General features: G+C 41.2%; 1 protein-coding gene across 1 annotated transcript in view; it reads right to left on the bottom strand.

Annotated features, from left to right (window-relative positions):
• The window catches only part of LOC134583131 (intelectin-1-like), a 524,948-nt gene that overhangs the window by 465,865 nt on the left and 42,176 nt on the right, over positions 1-16,907 (bottom strand). The gene's annotated exons all lie outside the window — the stretch shown is intronic.

Raw genomic sequence — 16,907 nt, 5'->3', positions numbered from 1 at the left:
GCTGTTAAAAATTGCTTAAACTTTTGATCTTTAGAATGCTAAAGAAGAGGCCATTTTTTTTCTGACAGTTTGCTAGAGATACAAAATACTAAAAAGAGATGCATTATGACTGCCGTACAACTAAAATTAAATTAAGGTATCACAGACCACATTTGATCCCCCCCTATATACAGTAAACCAAAAAAGACAAAGCATTGCAAACATGCACAAATACAATATAAAGAGTAAGCTGTCCCATCACTTGGGATATCATTAATATCAAATTAGATATGAATAAAATAATAGTTATCAGTGTTCAGAATATCTGTTTGGTAGAACTGCATGGAATGTATGTATGTATTGTCCATTTTAAAAGTAAAAACAGAATACAAATTGAGATGTTTTACAAGATTAAGGGTAGAATATTTGCAGACCGGTTTTATCTGTACAATTTACAAAGATGAATGTCGCTATGCTAACAGCAGAATCCATCATTTTAAACTATGTAACATTTGATCCACCTGCAAGCAATCTCTTTTAGTTTGCTAAAAATACACCCGGGGGAGTATGTATGCAGAGAACAAATGTGCTCACATGGACCATAAACCAGTAGCAGCGGTTTGATTTACTTTGGTCATGAGAGCTCCCACCAAGCAACATCTTGGTGGAATCTGCTTCCTTATCTGTTTCAGTACATAATAGGGCGCTCCCACACTCCTTTGCACAAAAATGGTTCTTTTATTTTAAAAAGCATAATGGTTGAGAAAAGTGCCCAGTTTGATATAGTCTTAGAGAGATCTTTTGTTTTGTGACCTGCCCAAGCAATCTTTTGTCAACAGCAGCGCTTGTAAGAGTCTATTAACCCCTTAAGGACTGAGACAAATGTACACGTTGTAATCAAAACAAAACTTAAACAAAAACTGGAATTTGCGCTATATATCTGTTCAGGCGTAATTCGCCTCTTTCATATTATGTGCACCAACACGTATTATACATCATTTTATTCAGGTGAAACAGGGCTTACATTTAACATCAAATATTTAGGTATGAAACATAATTTAATATGACTAAAACATAAAAAAATGGGGAAAAATAAGAATAAAAAAAAAAAAATTAGTTCTACGTGACATTCTGTGTGTCATAATATTGTTTGCTTTTACGGCAATAAAATACACATATTTGTATTCAGTGATGTATCACGTGTAAATCAGTACCCCCTATGTACAGGTTTTATGATGTTTTGGGAAGATACAGGTTTAATTATAGCGTGTAAAAAATTTCAGTTTTTTCACAAGAACCTCACGAACACATGGTGCAGGGGGGCCGAAGAGGAAGCACGTGGACTCCCTGGGCTTCCCAGGTAAGTCCCCATACCGCGATCACCGGCGTGGGATCGCCGGGACCGGGTAAGTACATAGGACATTGGACGTTCTATGCTGCCCTCCAGCGTTTAGAGCCAGGTCCCTAAGGACGGCATAGAACGTCTCCCGTCCTTAAGGGGTTAAGATGTACTGTGTAGAGTTAACTCAGAAAGCCATGGTGGCACCAAAAACTCTGATCAAGATCTCCACTTTCTTCTTCAACAGCGCTTTTTGCACAATTTGATACTGCTTTGTCATTCTGAATAAATATGTATTATTTTTTAATGACATTTTATGCTAATAAATTACTACCCTATACATGGCTTTTACCTCTTATGTTTTGTAATCTATGAGAATCTGCTGTATACATTTTAAAAACCTCTCATGTATCCCTGCTTTGTATGCACTAACACTGTATGGTAATTGTATTTATTCACAATATTTGCATCAAAGACACTTTTTTTTATATTTGCACTTTTTTAGGGTGTTTGGAGGTATTACAGACTATTTGGCAGCACATTTACACATTTATGCACCTTATATAAAATAGAATTATATCAAAATTTGCTTGCTCTTATATTGTTTAGTGTGCTCAAGAAGAGGTCATTTTGTCTCACAGTTTGCTATAAAAAATAAAAAAATAAAAAATAAAAATGGGTAATAGAGAAATACAGAAAGTCAGTCCTATCATCGGGGAAGGTGATTGATGATGTGAGATGCCCGTGTGTGAGTGTGTCGTTGTGCAGAGTGAGGTAAGGATGGCAAGGTTGTGGTTGAGGGATTCCACAGCTCAAAAGCTTGAAGCATTCGTCTAAAGGTTGGAGAGTGGGGAACGGACACTAGGAGGATCAGCCAGAAGCCTTTGATAATTCCAGACTTAAGCATTGGCAGAAGAATGCTAGGAGGAGTGCAGCGGTAGGGCGATTCCTAGTTTAAGTGGGTAGAAGCATGTAACACCTCCCTGTCTATTAGGAGCCAGCCTGGAAGGCAGCGTTAACTGCTGGCTAACTGGAGCTCAAAGGCCCTACTAAATCGAGTAATAGTGGAAGAAATCTCTTCATTAGTGTTGTCGCGAACCCGAAATTTTCGGTTCGCGAACGGCGAACGCGAACTTCCGCAAATGTTCGCGAACCGGCGAACCGCGCGAACCGCGCGAACCGCCATTGACTTCAATGGGCAGGCGAATTTTAAAAACAACAGGGACTCTTTCTGGCCACAATAGTGATGGAAAAGTTGTTTCAAGGGGACTAACACCTGGACTGTGGCATGCCGGAGGGGGATCTATGGCAAAACTCCCATGGAAAATTGCACAGTTGAGGCAGAGTCTGCTTTTAATCCATAAAGGGCAGAAATCACCTAACATTGACACCTGTCCTCAAAGCCCAGCCCTGATACACACTGACACAGAGCAGAATAGAGACTGTTCCCCCTACATAGGGTCACTTGGCAGATATGGATTGACACCTGTCCTCAAAACCCCTGATACACACTGACACAGAGCAGAAAAAGGGACTGTTCCCCCTACATAGGGTCACTTGGCATATATGGATTGACACCTGTCCTCAAAACCCCTGATACACACTGACACAGAGCAGAATAGAGACTGTTCCCCCTACATAGGGTCACTTGGCAGATATGGATTGACACCTGTCCTCAAAACCCCTGATACACACTGACACAGAGCAGAATAGGGAATGTTCCTCCTACATAGGGTCACTTGGCAGATATGGATTGACACCTGTCCTCAAAACCCCTGATACACACTGACACAGAGCAGAATAGAGACTGTTCCCTGTCCACAGAGACCATGATACACACTGACACAGAGCAGAATAGAGACTGTTCCCCGTCCACAGAGACCATGATACACACTGACACAGAGCAGAATAGAGACTGTTACCCCTACATAGGGTCACTTGGCAGATATGGATTGACACCTGTCCTCAAAACCCCTGATACACACTGACACAGAGCAGAATAGGGACTGTTCCCCCTACATAGGGTCACTTGGCAGATATGGATTGACACCTGTCCTCAAAACCCCTGATACACACTGACACAGAGCAGAATAGAGACTGTTCCCCCTACATAGGGTCACTTGGCAGATATGGATTGACACCTGTCCTCAAAACCCCTGATACACACTGTGGCGAAACCAACCTCGCCACTGGGCCCTGGAGAAGCCTGTTTGCTAGCCTCCTACCTACTGACTATGGCCCCTGGGTTATTTGGGGCATATTGTACTGTATATTGCTGCTACTGGCCCTTTTAACAGCATCTATGGACATATTGGGACTTTTGGGACTACTGTCCCTTTAAGATTGTGAAGCATATTCAAGTGTACTGCCTGTAATATTATATATGTATTTATAGATGTGTTAAGTTTATCCTGGGTGATTTGTATGCAGCATTCTGATTGTTCGGTAGAATCACTCCATTCAGTATATTGAGTGAAACTACCGAACAACCAGACCACCCAGGAATGAGTGTGCCTCCAATTACCGTTTGCAACAATGTTGCAAACAGGTAATTGGCAATCAGTGCAGTGTGGTCTTTGTCCTCTGGGTGGCCGCCATTCGGGAAACAAACACGTGGCAGCGGCCATCTTAAACTACCGAACAGCGGTGTTTTGCCGTCGAGTGTCTGGAACTAAAATCGGACACTTGACTAGGCAAACACCGCTGAGACCTCCATACTTCCAGAAATTCGTATGGAAACTACCGAATGACCCGCCGTTCGGTAGAAAGAGCCCCATAAACAAGGGAATTCATTCAAACCCTCTCCAGGCTCTATAACACAGGCAATTCGCCTGTTTTCATTCCCTTGTTTGTGACCGACCGCAGGGCCAAAATGCATGGAACTGTTTTCGGATACTTTACCCATGCGGTCGGTCAAATCTTTGGAACCCCATATCTCACGAACCATTCATCCGAATTACTTGAATTTTGAATATGTTGTCCCCCTGAATAAGGGCTATCCAGCGATGCTGGATTTAAAGGTGTACCCCCGGGTTTTGGGGTACATCCAGAACTTGGCTGAAAAAGTGTACCGGATAATTGGGTTTAATGTTATCTGAGGGGAGGGGATGTGTGGGCTGAACCATGTATGTGATTGGTTATTTTATGCCTCCCCCTGGGTGTGGCCTGTATGTGGATTAGTGTAATAAAAGCCAGGCTGGATGAGCCAGTCGAGAGTTCCTGTTTTACCCTCAAAGTGAAGTGTCGTCTCATTATTGGGGGGAAGGATTTATTGCATGCCGTTCCAGTTGACTGCTAGGAGTACAAGCCTATTCATATGGTTCCTATTCAATGGTCTACAGCATTCATATGCTTGGGAGAATTTAAAGGTTTCTCTGATTCAGTGATTGTGGTGTCTGCCAGAGTGCTTGGAGTCCTCAGGAAGCACTAGGAGCATCCATTAACGGAGGTACCAAGTCGGGGTGCCAGGTGATCCGTTACACACACTGACACAGAGCAGAATAGGGAATGTTCCTCCTACATAGGGTCACTTGGCAGATATGGATTGACACCTGTCCTCAAAACCCCTGATACACACTGACACAGAGCAGAATAGAGACTGTTCCCTGTCCACAGAGACCATGATACACACTGACACAGAGCAGAATAGAGACTGTTCCCCGTCCACAGAGACCATGATACACACTGACACAGAGCAGAATAGAGACTGTTCCCCTACATAGGGTCACTTGGCAGATATGGATTGACACCTGTCCTCAAAACCCCTGATACACACTGACACAGAGCAGAATAGGGACTGTTCCCCATACATAGGGTCACTTGGCAGATATGGATTGACACCTGTCCTCAAAACCCCTGATACACACTGACACAGAGCAGAATAGGGAATGTTCCTCCTACATAGGGTCACTTGGCAGATATGGATTGACACCTGTCCTCAAAACCCCTGATACACACTGACACAGAGCAGAATAGAGACTGTTCCCTGTCCACAGAGACCATGATACACACTGACACAGAGCAGAATAGAGACTGTTCCCCGTCCACAGAGACCATGATACACACTGACACAGAGCAGAATAGGGACTGTTACCCCTAGGCCTGAGACACCCGCTTGAAGACAAGTAACTGCTATTCAATCTATAACAGTGAAAAATAAATTTTGGTTTTAAAGCACGCTATAGAGACACCAGATATGATTGGCAATGTGCACTGGAACAGTTCTGCAGAGCACACACTGTAGGCCTGAGACACCCGCTTGAAGACAAGTAACTGCTATTCAATCTATAACAGTGAAAAACAAATTTTGGTTTTAAAAGCACGCTATAGAGACACCAGATATGATTGGCAATGTGCACTGGAACAGTTCTGCAGAGCACACGCTGAAGGAAGGACTGACAGAGCCGCTTAAAGACAAGTAACTGCTATTCAATCTATAACAGTGAAAAACAAATTTTGGTTTTAAAAGCACGCTATAGAGACACCAAATATGATTGGCAACTGTCAAAGCACGCTGGAACAGGTCTACAGAGCACATGCTGAAGTAGGCCTGACACCCAGACGCTTGCAGACAACTAACTGCTCTTCTATTACAGTGAAAAAAAATGATTTCTTTTAAATCTAAAGCTTAAGCTATTGTTAAAACAGATATGAGTGGTGGCACTGGGCAAGTAGGCACAGTATCCAATGTGAACCTCACACAGAAGCTGGCAGGCAGGCAACTGCTCTTCTATTACAGTGGAAACAAAATTTTGGTTGTAAAAGCACGCTATAGAGACACCAGATATGAGTGGCAACTGTCAAAGTACGCTGGCAGGGTTGTGCAGGGCACACGCTGAAGGAAGGCCTGACAGAGCCGCTTGAAGGACACTGACTGTCTGCTATTAGCTTACACTGGAAACCTTTTTTCTTTGTAAAAGCACGCTAAAGAGACACCAGATATGATTGGCAACTGTCAAAGCACGCTGGCACAGGTCTGCAGAGCACACGCTGAAGTAGGCCTGTCACCCAGATGCTTGCAGACAACTAACTGATCTTCTATTACAGTGAAAAAAAATGATTTATTTAAAATCTAAAGCTTAAGCTATTGTTAAAACAGATATGAGTGGTGGCACTGACTGTGCAAATGGGCAAGGCATCCAACCTGACACAGAAGCTGGCAGGCAGGCAACTGCTCTTCTATTACAGTGAAAACAAATTATTTATTTTAAATCTAAAGCTTAACCAATTGTTAAAACAGATATGAGTGGTGGCACTGACTATGCAAATGGGCAAGGCATCCAACCTGACACAGAAGCTGGCAGGCAGGCAACTGCTCTTCTATTACAGTGAAAACAAATTATTTATTTTAAATCTAAAGCTTAACCAATTGTTAAAACAGATATGAGTGGTGGCACTGGGCAAGTGGGCACAGTATCCAATGTGAACCTCACACAGAAGCTGGCAGGCAGGCAACTGCTCTTCTATTACAGTGAAAAAAAAATATTTATTTTAAATGTAAAGCTTAACCAATTGTTAAAACAGATATGAGTGGTGGCACTGGGCAAGTAGGCACAGTATCCAATGTGAACCTCACACAGAAGCTGGCAGGCAGGCAACTGCTCTTCTATTACAGTGAAAAAAAAATATTTATTTTAAATGTAAAGCTTAACCTATTGTTAAAACAGATATGAGTGGTGGCACTGGGCAAGTAGGCACAGTATCCAATGTGAACCTCACACAGAAGCTGGCAGGCAGGCACCTGCAATTACATTACACAGGAAAAAAAAAAAAAAAAGCAGCCTGATGTTATAGCCCTAAAAAGGGCTTTTTGGGGTGCTGTCCTTACAGCAGAGATCAGATGAGTCCTTCAGGATTGTAGTGGACACTGAATAACCTAGCCTAGCTATCAATTTCCCTATCTAATCAGCAGCAGCTAAACTTTCCCTCCTCTCACTAAGCATGCATCTTCCGAATGAATCGAAAATGGATGCTGGGAGGGAGGTTGGAGGGTGTGGAAGGGAGGGAGTGCTGCTGATTGGCTGGAATGTGTCTGCTGACCGAGAGGCACAGGGTCAAAGTTTGCGGATCGAACTGCGCATGTGTCCGCCCGCCGCGGCGAGCGCGAACACGCTAATTTCGCCGGGAACTGTTCGCCGGCGGACAGTTCGGTACATCACTACTCTTCATGGTCTAATGGCATCTCAAGAAATATCAACTCCTGAGGGGAACAATGAGGCCATGTCTCTGAAAATGTAGTTGCACAGACCAAAGAAATTAAACTTTTAAGAAAAGAATGTGAATCTCTTCAAAAACTAAATTAACTTTAAAATCAAACTTACTCAAGAAGGAGGAATCTTAGAGTAAGTGGAATTACTGAAGATCTCTCTAATGATCAATTGTAAAAAAATGTGTGTCATGTTATGTTGATGAAGACAAGTTGGGCCTACTTCCCTTTTTTTTTTTTTTTTTTGACACTCATGTTTAGAAATTAAGAGCTGGTCATTTTTTTTTTCTTGTGTATCATCATTGTGTCAGTTCCTCAGTGATAAAATAGGTGATTCAAATATTTATGATACTAAAGGGGATTGATCTTTGTTCTTTTTCACTCCCTCCTTCACTATCCCCCTCTCCTCTTCCCCTTAGTTTCCTTTCCATTATCCAAAACTTATTTTAAAACTAATAAAGTGTTAAAGTGTAATATTAATAAAAGTATCTATTACAAATACGCTGATATAGAAAATCAAACTCCATTCACACAACCATTCATACCTGTGAGGGAGTGGAGGTGTTAGTTGGAAGGAGTCTTAGGCAAGTCTGTAACCAGAGGCCAGAGTTTCCATAAGTCATTATAAAACCCCAAATTCTCAAGGCTTTCTCCATGAATCTCTGATAGTTAATCTGTGAGGCAATTTCGGTCCACTTAGGGATCACCTCAGATCTCCATTTTCTCGCCAAACAGACTTTGGTGGCCATTAATATATGCCCAATTAGCATTTTTATTTCTTCTTTCAATTTTGGGAAATCCAAATGGAACAAAAAGAGTTGGGGGTTCCGTTCAATATGGGACTGCGTTAAACTTGTAAGTTCATTTTCTAACTTTCTAACTTGACCTTCAAAGGTAATAGGCAGGTACATTCCCACCATATATGCCGTATAGTTCCAGTTTCCCTCTAGCATCTCCAACAAAGATCACTAGTGTTGGGTTGAAACTTACTTAACCTGTCTGGTGTCAGATACCATCTGTGTAAAATTTTGAGATAATTTCAACAACAAAATACTACGAATAGTTTTTTTTTTTTTTGTTTTCCCAAACCGAAAAACACCTATGCCTTCTGACAAACCCAGAGATATAACTATATGTTTTAATAACACCTACATAAAGAATTTGATATTGAGATAATTTAGGATACTTGTATAAAAACCTTACAATGTTTTTAGATCTTTCGTTGGCAACAAGGAACAATAGTAAAAAAAAATTAAGTGAATTGACTCTATACCTAAACAGATGGTCATATCCCATGAAATGGATTTTTACAGTGGACAACCAAGCATTCACGTTTGAGGATTATAGTCATGTCAAAATTGAATTGGTGCGACTGGGCATACTCAAAGGTTGACATGGACGTTGATGACCTCAGAGGATGGATAAAGAAAGGACTATTTAATGTTGTTGAAGTTTTTGTCAAGAAGGTTACACTATCACCTTATAACTATCATTAATTAAAGGGACACTCCAGGCACCCAGACCACTTCTGCTCACTGGAGTGGTCTGGGTGCCAACTCCCACTACTCCTAACCCTGTAAGTGTAATTATGGCAGTTTTTTTATAAACTGCAATAATTACCTTGCAGGGTTAAGTCCTCCCCTAGTGGCTGTCTACTAGACAGCCACTAGAGGGAACTTCCTGGTCCCTAGCACAGATTATCGGTGCTAGAGCATCGCTGGACGTCCTCACGCTGTGTGAAGACCTCCAGCGTCGCTCTATTCACCATAGCGAAGCATTGAAATTCATTTTCAATGCTTTCCTATGGGGTGCGCTACAGTTTTAAAACTTATTTTAAAACTGTTAAAGTGTAATTTTAATACAAGTATCTATTACAAATACGCTGACGTAGAAAATCAAACTCCATTCACACAACCATTCATACCTGTGAGGGAGTGGAGGTGTTAGTTGGAAGGAGTCTTAGGCAAGACTGTAACAAGAGGCCAGAGTTTCCATATGTCATTATAAAACCCCAAATTCTCAAGACTAACATATACAGCTTTCTCCATGAATCTCTGATAGTTAATCTGTGAGGCAATTTCGGTCCACTTAGGGATCACCTCAGATCTCCATTTTCTCGCCAAACAGACTTTGGTGGCCATTAATATATGCCCAATTAGCATTTTTATTTCTTCTTTCAATTTTGGGAAATCCAAATGGAACAAAAAGAGTTGGGGGTTCCGTTCAATATGGGACTGCGTTAAACTTGTAAGTTCATTTTCTAACTTTCTAACTTGACCTTCAAAGGTAATAGGCAGGTACATTCCCACCATATATGCCGTATAGTTCCAGTTTCCCTCTAGCATCTCCAACAAAGATCACTAGTGTTGGGTTGAAACTTACTTAACCTGTCTGGTGTCAGATACCATCTGTGTAAAATTTTGAGATAATTTTCAAACAACAAAATACTACGAATAGTTTTTTGTTTTTTTGTTTTCCCAAACCGAAAAACACCTATACCTTCTGACAAACCCAGAGATATAATTATATGTTTTAATAACACCTACATAAAGAATTTGTTATTGAGATAATTTAGGATACTTGTATAAAAACCTTACAATGTTTTTAGATCTTTCGTTGGCAACAAGGAACAATAGTAAAAAAAAATTAAGTGAATTGACTCTATACCTAAACAGATGGTCATATCCCATGAAATGGATTTTTACAGTGGACAACCAAGCATTCACGTTTGAGGATTATAGTCATGTCAACATTGAATTGGTGCGACTGGGCATACTCAAAGGTTGACATGGACGTTGATGACCTCAGAGGATGGATAAAGAAAGGACTATTTTTTGTTGTTGACGTTTTTGTCAAGAAGGTTACACTATCACCTTATAACTATCATTAATTAAAGGGACACTCCAGGCACCCAGACCACTTCTGCTCATTGGAGTGGTCTGGGTGCCAACTCCCACTACCCTTAACCCTGCAAGTGTAATTATTGCAGTTTTTTATAAACTGCAATAATTACCTTGCAGGGTTAACTCCTCCCCTAGTGGCTGTCTACTAGACAGCCACTAGAGGGAACTTCCTGGTCCCTAGCCCAGGAAACCTGCGCTAGAGCGTCGCTGGACGTCCTCACGCTGTGTGAGGACCTCCAGCGTCGCTCTATTCCCCATAGGGAAGCATTGAAATTCATTTTCAATGTTTTCCTATGGGGTGCGCTAATGCGCATGTGCGGCATTGCCGCGCATGCGCATTAGGTCTCCTCGGCCGGTGGGCGGGATCAGTCTTGCCCACCGGCCGACGGAGGCAGAAGGTGGAGCGGCGGGGGAGGAGCAGGCAGTGACGTGGGACATGTCGCTGCCCGAGGTAAGTGACTGAAGGGGTTTTTACCCCTTCAGCAACTGGGGAGTGGGGGGTGGGAGGGAGAGGGAACCTCCAGTGCCAGGAAAACGGATTGTTTTCCTGGCACTGGAGAGTCCCTTTAAATGTTTTTATTTTAGGGTAGATTCATCTGAGGGAGCAATAGGTTATATATAGAAGTGCATATAGAGGGAGCTATGGAACGGAATTTATTCACACCTTACACTTCATTTAAAATGATTTTTGTATAATCATAATAAGTTAAGAAATGTCAAATTTAAAGGGATATTCAAAAGAAGTGTGATCACTCATAGGGACACTCTTTCAGTTTCTACTTTCTTAAAGGAATATGTACTTTAAGTTTTTTCTAATAAAGGGTACATTTTATATTTTGAATACATATTCAGAATATTGAATGTACCCTTTATTAGAAAAAACTTATTAATAATTGTGAGTTAACTTCTAGCAGAAGAAAAGGATGGAATTGAAGATTACTTAAAGTGTGTCTTGGACATCCAAGTTTATGATTATTTGATTAATAGTCACTTTCTGAAGTACATAGATAAATAGTTGTGTGACCATACTGTACACTTTGCGCCTTGCAGCTAAAAATCGCTTAAAGGCATTGCACTTAAAATCTTTTTTGCACAAGTATAACTAGTTAAAAGATTCATAATTTAGAAGAATAAAGGAAAGTAGTGTGGACCTAGAACTTTTTAGGCAAGATATTTTTTGAAGATCAGTAATTTTTTTTCATTTCTATAGCTTATAGTTAAGAGTTTATGTGTAAACGGCTGATATATTGTTTCATTCTATTGAGTTTGTTTAGCTACCTTCAGAATACTTAAACTTTGGTCAGGGATGTCACCCTTTCAGACTCAACATCAAAATTTGATTGTACTCTATTGTGTAGTTTTTCAGAGTAACTTGTTTCCTGGGATGGAAAGCTTAAAGCTCCCAAGCAATTTGAATAAATATTGATTGTATTTTTATGTTATTTTTTATATAGCGCCAACAAATTCCGCAGCGCTTTACATTGGAGGTACGAACAGACATGTAGTTGTAACCAGACAAGTTGGACACACAGGAACAGAGGGGTTGAGGGCCCTGCTCAATGAGCTTACATGCTAGAGGGAGTGGGGTAAAGTGACACAAAAGGTAAGGACAGTATTAGAGATAGAGAAAGATACTCAAAAAGCTGGAGTAATCCAGACTGGCTGAGTATAGTACTGGATGGGTAGATAGATAATTAACCATACGATATAGGTACTGAGTAATCTGAATTGAGTAATAGGTATTAACTCAACCTAGTGTAATCCAGCCTTAAATGGCTCACCTCCAGATAGATCCAGTGATACCTTGGTACCTATTCGCTCCAGAAATACCCACTGGGTACTGACTTTATTAGGCAATTGGGTACGGTCAAGTCCAGTGGTTAGAGCGTGTAGAATAGGTGTCTGTCAGACGGCTGACCTAGGTATCTGGAATAGGTCACTGAAAAAGTCTGGGTAATAGTTTGCGCCGAATGGTTACTGATTAACTCCACTATACACCACACCTATGGTAGTATGGTTTTAAGTGACTGGTTAAATCAGAGTCCTGTATCGGCGTTAGGGGTGGCATGCATCTTCACCACTGTAGATTAACCATTAGCATCTAGGTACACATATGACACTAGAAATAACTGCTAAGTCCCTGTAGCGAAACTCTTGAGGTAGTCACAAGATCTACTGGGATGTGTACTGCATGCTTGTTAAGATAACCCCATAGTACTTGAGGAAAAATCCTCCACAGACTATAATATGTAGAGAACTGTGACCCAGCGAAAGGAGGTGAAAAAAATAGTTAGAGTGACTATATGTGCAGAACCATACTTAGGATGTTGGTTGCCTGCACATAGTGATAGATAGCCCTAGTGAGAAAAAATAGTGAGTGAAAATGAGCCCATAGAGCCCGACGCGCGTTTCGGTGCTTGCTTAGATGCACCTTCGTCAGCCCCTGACGAAGGTGCATCTAAGCAAGCACTGAAACGCGCGTCGGGCTCTATGGGCTCATTTTCACTCACTATTTTTTCTCACTAGGGCTATCTATCACTATGTGCAGGCAACCAACATCCTAAGTATGGTTCTGCACATATAGTCACTCTAACTATTTTTTTCACCTCCTTTCGCTGGGTCACAGTTCTCTACATATTATAGTCTGTGGAGGATTTTTCCTCAAGTACTATGGGGTTATCTTAACAAGCATGCAGTACACATCCCAGTAGATCTTGTGACTACCTCAAGAGTTATTGTTATTCCTAATTCACTACCATTTAGGCTATAAATTGCTTGTGCATTCTTTAACCTGAAGTGCATAACATTCCCTAAACACATACACTCTACAACTTGTATACACACTATGTTCCCTATACACACTCACTAACTCTGTACAGCCCCTAGCCAGAAATTACCCCACAAACACAACACAACTGAAACCAACCTATTCACACAACATCATACTACTATCAGCTCACTCTACACACAAGCAATCCCACAAGCAGGCTCCAAACACATGCACAATACTCTTTCCTGGCCCTTTTGTTTCCTGGTATCCCACTTATGGAGAGACCAGAGACAAGTTATAAGCAAACACAGTCCAAGCATGTTAATAAAATGCTTGTGCTGCCAAAATTAGGAGGGGATGCAAAACTTATAGAAGGAGCACTATGAGCAGCAGACTCAGTAATAGCCGACTGTCGATTATATTGTGGAGCAAAAAGAAAAATTGACTAATGGGTGGCAGATATAAACAATCTGCCTCCCAGAGAGACCTGGTATCCTTATAAAGAGAGCTACTCTGCAGTGGATCAGTGCATAAATGGGGCGCAGAGAGCAAAAACAAAAAACTCTTTAATAATCCCTCATAGGGGAGAAACTCAAAGAAAATTAAACAAACATAGAAAAATAAAAATAAAATAGGATCAAATGGAATAGTGTATCGACTAGTCCACAAAAAAATATATAGTGGTATAGTCAGAGAGGTAACTATCAATATATATGTAGCAAAGTTGCTAAATATGGTTACAACATTTTATGATAGAGAAGATAGGATACAATAAATGTAGCAAACTATTGTTCATGACTATATCACTATATCTTTTTTTTTGTGGACTAGTCGATACACTATTCCATTTGAAGGGAGTAGGCGTAATCCCAGGCTAGAAAGCTTCAGGAGCGCCAAGAAAGGGAGTTCTGCAGCTGTTGTTCTGCTTTAAGTAATGGTCTAAAATTATTTAATCGCGGGTATCATTAAAAATATGATCCCAAATGAAAAATAAATAAACAAATAAAACTTAATATACCACAACCACTATATACACTGGGGTGGGTCTATACCACAATATGTACTAGTAGTATAAAGTGTAACTGGTGCCACAGAGGGACAGCTCTGCTGCCTGAGTGATGCTGTGCCGAGAAAAATCTCTAACCAGAGAGGCACAGACAGATGGCAGCTGAATGTGTCCCAGGCATCAAACTGTAGAAAAAAAAAAATCTTAGGTATCAGCTAATGAAAAACAAAGTATCTCTGAGTGACTAAAGAGATATGAGTTACAAAGTAGTATGCTGGAGATCCTTTGTATCAGCCAAGTAACTGTATAGGGCTGGCAAAGTCAGCTGTTAAAGTAATTGCCCCTAATGTTGAAGGAGCTGTAGTTCATCTGCAGAGGAAGAAAAAAGATTCTACACTGAACACTTGAAAACTAGTTGTGGCTAGCTCTAACATCGGTTAGGCAAATAGTAGACCCACTCCCCTAACCCAGTGGTCACATCAATCCGTGCTGGTTAAAATAAAGAAGAGAGTAAGGACCTAACGTACGTTTCGGCGCTATTAGAGCGCCTTTGTCAAAGGTGAACCGGGTTATGCACACCGCTCGGTTTAAATACCCAGACCGGCAGATCAGACAACCAATCATGGCGCTGGGCGTGTCTTGCCTCTTAGCGCCTAATTTCCGAATGACGTGTAGCCTGTCATTCATCAATCCGTCCGCCCACGTGGGTGTAAGTGGGGCGGGCACAAGGAATCGGGGAGGATGCCAATCATCGGCCAATTCATTGTGCCGAAAGAAGGCTCCTCCCACGTATGAAAATGGCCCTGTGGCTAGCACTGTTCCTCGAAAAGCACGGTGCGTGGAATGCATTGTGCACAAAGACGGGATGCCCGTCTAGGGGAACAATAATACCCACGGAATCAACAGAATAAATGTCATAGATGTGAACCCCTTATAATCGGAATACTAGACAAAGCTGCCTAGATATACCTGTAATCCTGTACTGGGACTCCAGAGTGAATTGAGTGTATGGTCACACCTTATAGAGATATAGAAAAGGTTGTGAACCTTAAAGATATGAGGCTCCCATTATCATCATAAATATGTGAAATAGGATGCACAGTTTTAAAGTTACACAGGGCGCTACTATAAACTGTGATGTAGGGTGGACAGTATTACACTGTTGTAAAGAGCTCTGGCAAGATGCCATTGTGTGAATACAGAGCCTCTACTTCATACAGTATAGGAAGTGCTTCTTTTGTAGATAGGGCGCTGTACGTTTACTAGCGTTGCCCTCAATTTGTGACTCCACAAACTGGTGTTGTCTTGTAGCTGTCCTTCTGGGCTGTGGGAATGATCCCGTCGCTTGCCACTAATTGTAATGGACCATTTTTCACACCATTTAGGCGATATTCCCCTTTTTAGATGCACAGACAGCTACTGCAATCACCAATCTCCCGAACTGCAAACACATGAATCCACCAATCTCCCGAACTGCAAACACATGAATCCACCAATCTCCCGAACTGCAAACACATGAATTCACCAATCTCCCGAACTGGAACCAGGGGAATGCTCTAAACTCCCGAACAGGAAACACACGAATGCTGTAAACAGCCGAACAGGAAAAAACATACAAACAGTTTACACTCCTGGTAGTCGCACTGTAACAGCATACAATCCAATTCCCCCAAGAACGAGACGACACTTCGTTTGAGGGTCAAGCAGAACTGATTTACTGGGGCTACCTGCCCGGCTTTTATGCAGGTCTCCCACCTGGTGGACACTCCCCTAGGGGACCAGATGGGAAACTGGGAAACATATTGGACATTGACCAATCACAAGCTTACAATCCTACAATGCAATCCCTCCTCTTTGTCCAGGAGATAATTGGGAAGTAATCCAATTATCTCCAAGGACAGAGGCAAAACTCCATTAACCACATGGCAGACAAAGGACAATAAAAGACATAAAAATACATACTGTTAAATTTTTTACATATAACATACACATTCTACCTATGGGGCAGCAGGAGGAGGTTAAAACAAGCATTATGTAGAAAAATACAAGGCAACGATTAGGTGTATGAAGATGGTTTTGCGGCCAACACCAAGTGATCGGCACGGGCCGCAGCAATCTGCAAAACTAAAAATAGGGAAAAGGGGGGAGTTAAAGGAAGAAGAAGGTGGATAAAATACGTAAAGGAGAGGGAGGATAAATACATAGAATAGTGTGAAATAAAAAACTGTGTTTTTCCAAGATGGCGGAAGGGCCAAGATAGGGAAGGGGATTATGGGAAATGTAGTCAATAGGAAGAATAAGCGTGAGAGAAGAGTATCATAGGAAATTATAGGAATATGGGAAACAGTAAAAAGAGGGGATAAGAATAGGAGAAAAAAGGAGAGGATCTTAGGGGTTGTAGTTTTATATAGGTGAAAATAAAGATAAATATAGTGGAGAGAATTTAGAATGATGGGAAAAAAAGGGAAAGGGGGGGTGAATTAAAGTGGATTAAACATGTTCTTTGGCTAGAATTTTAGTAGGTCTCACAGGCATCAAGCCACTTAATTTATTTTTTTGCTTGTTTTTTACTGGATATCTTTTTAATTTTTTTTTAAATTATATAGAAAGAGAATCATACATTCATATTTTTTTTCCCAAAATGTTACAATTCATGAAATCAGAACAATAATACAGAATGTAGACATACAATATAAGTGAATCCG

The sequence above is a fragment of the Pelobates fuscus genome, chromosome 13 (genome assembly GCF_036172605.1).
Source record: "Pelobates fuscus isolate aPelFus1 chromosome 13, aPelFus1.pri, whole genome shotgun sequence".
In the NCBI taxonomy this organism is placed as follows: Eukaryota; Metazoa; Chordata; class Amphibia; order Anura; family Pelobatidae; genus Pelobates; species Pelobates fuscus.
This window is presented reverse-complemented; position numbering and strand designations above follow the sequence as displayed.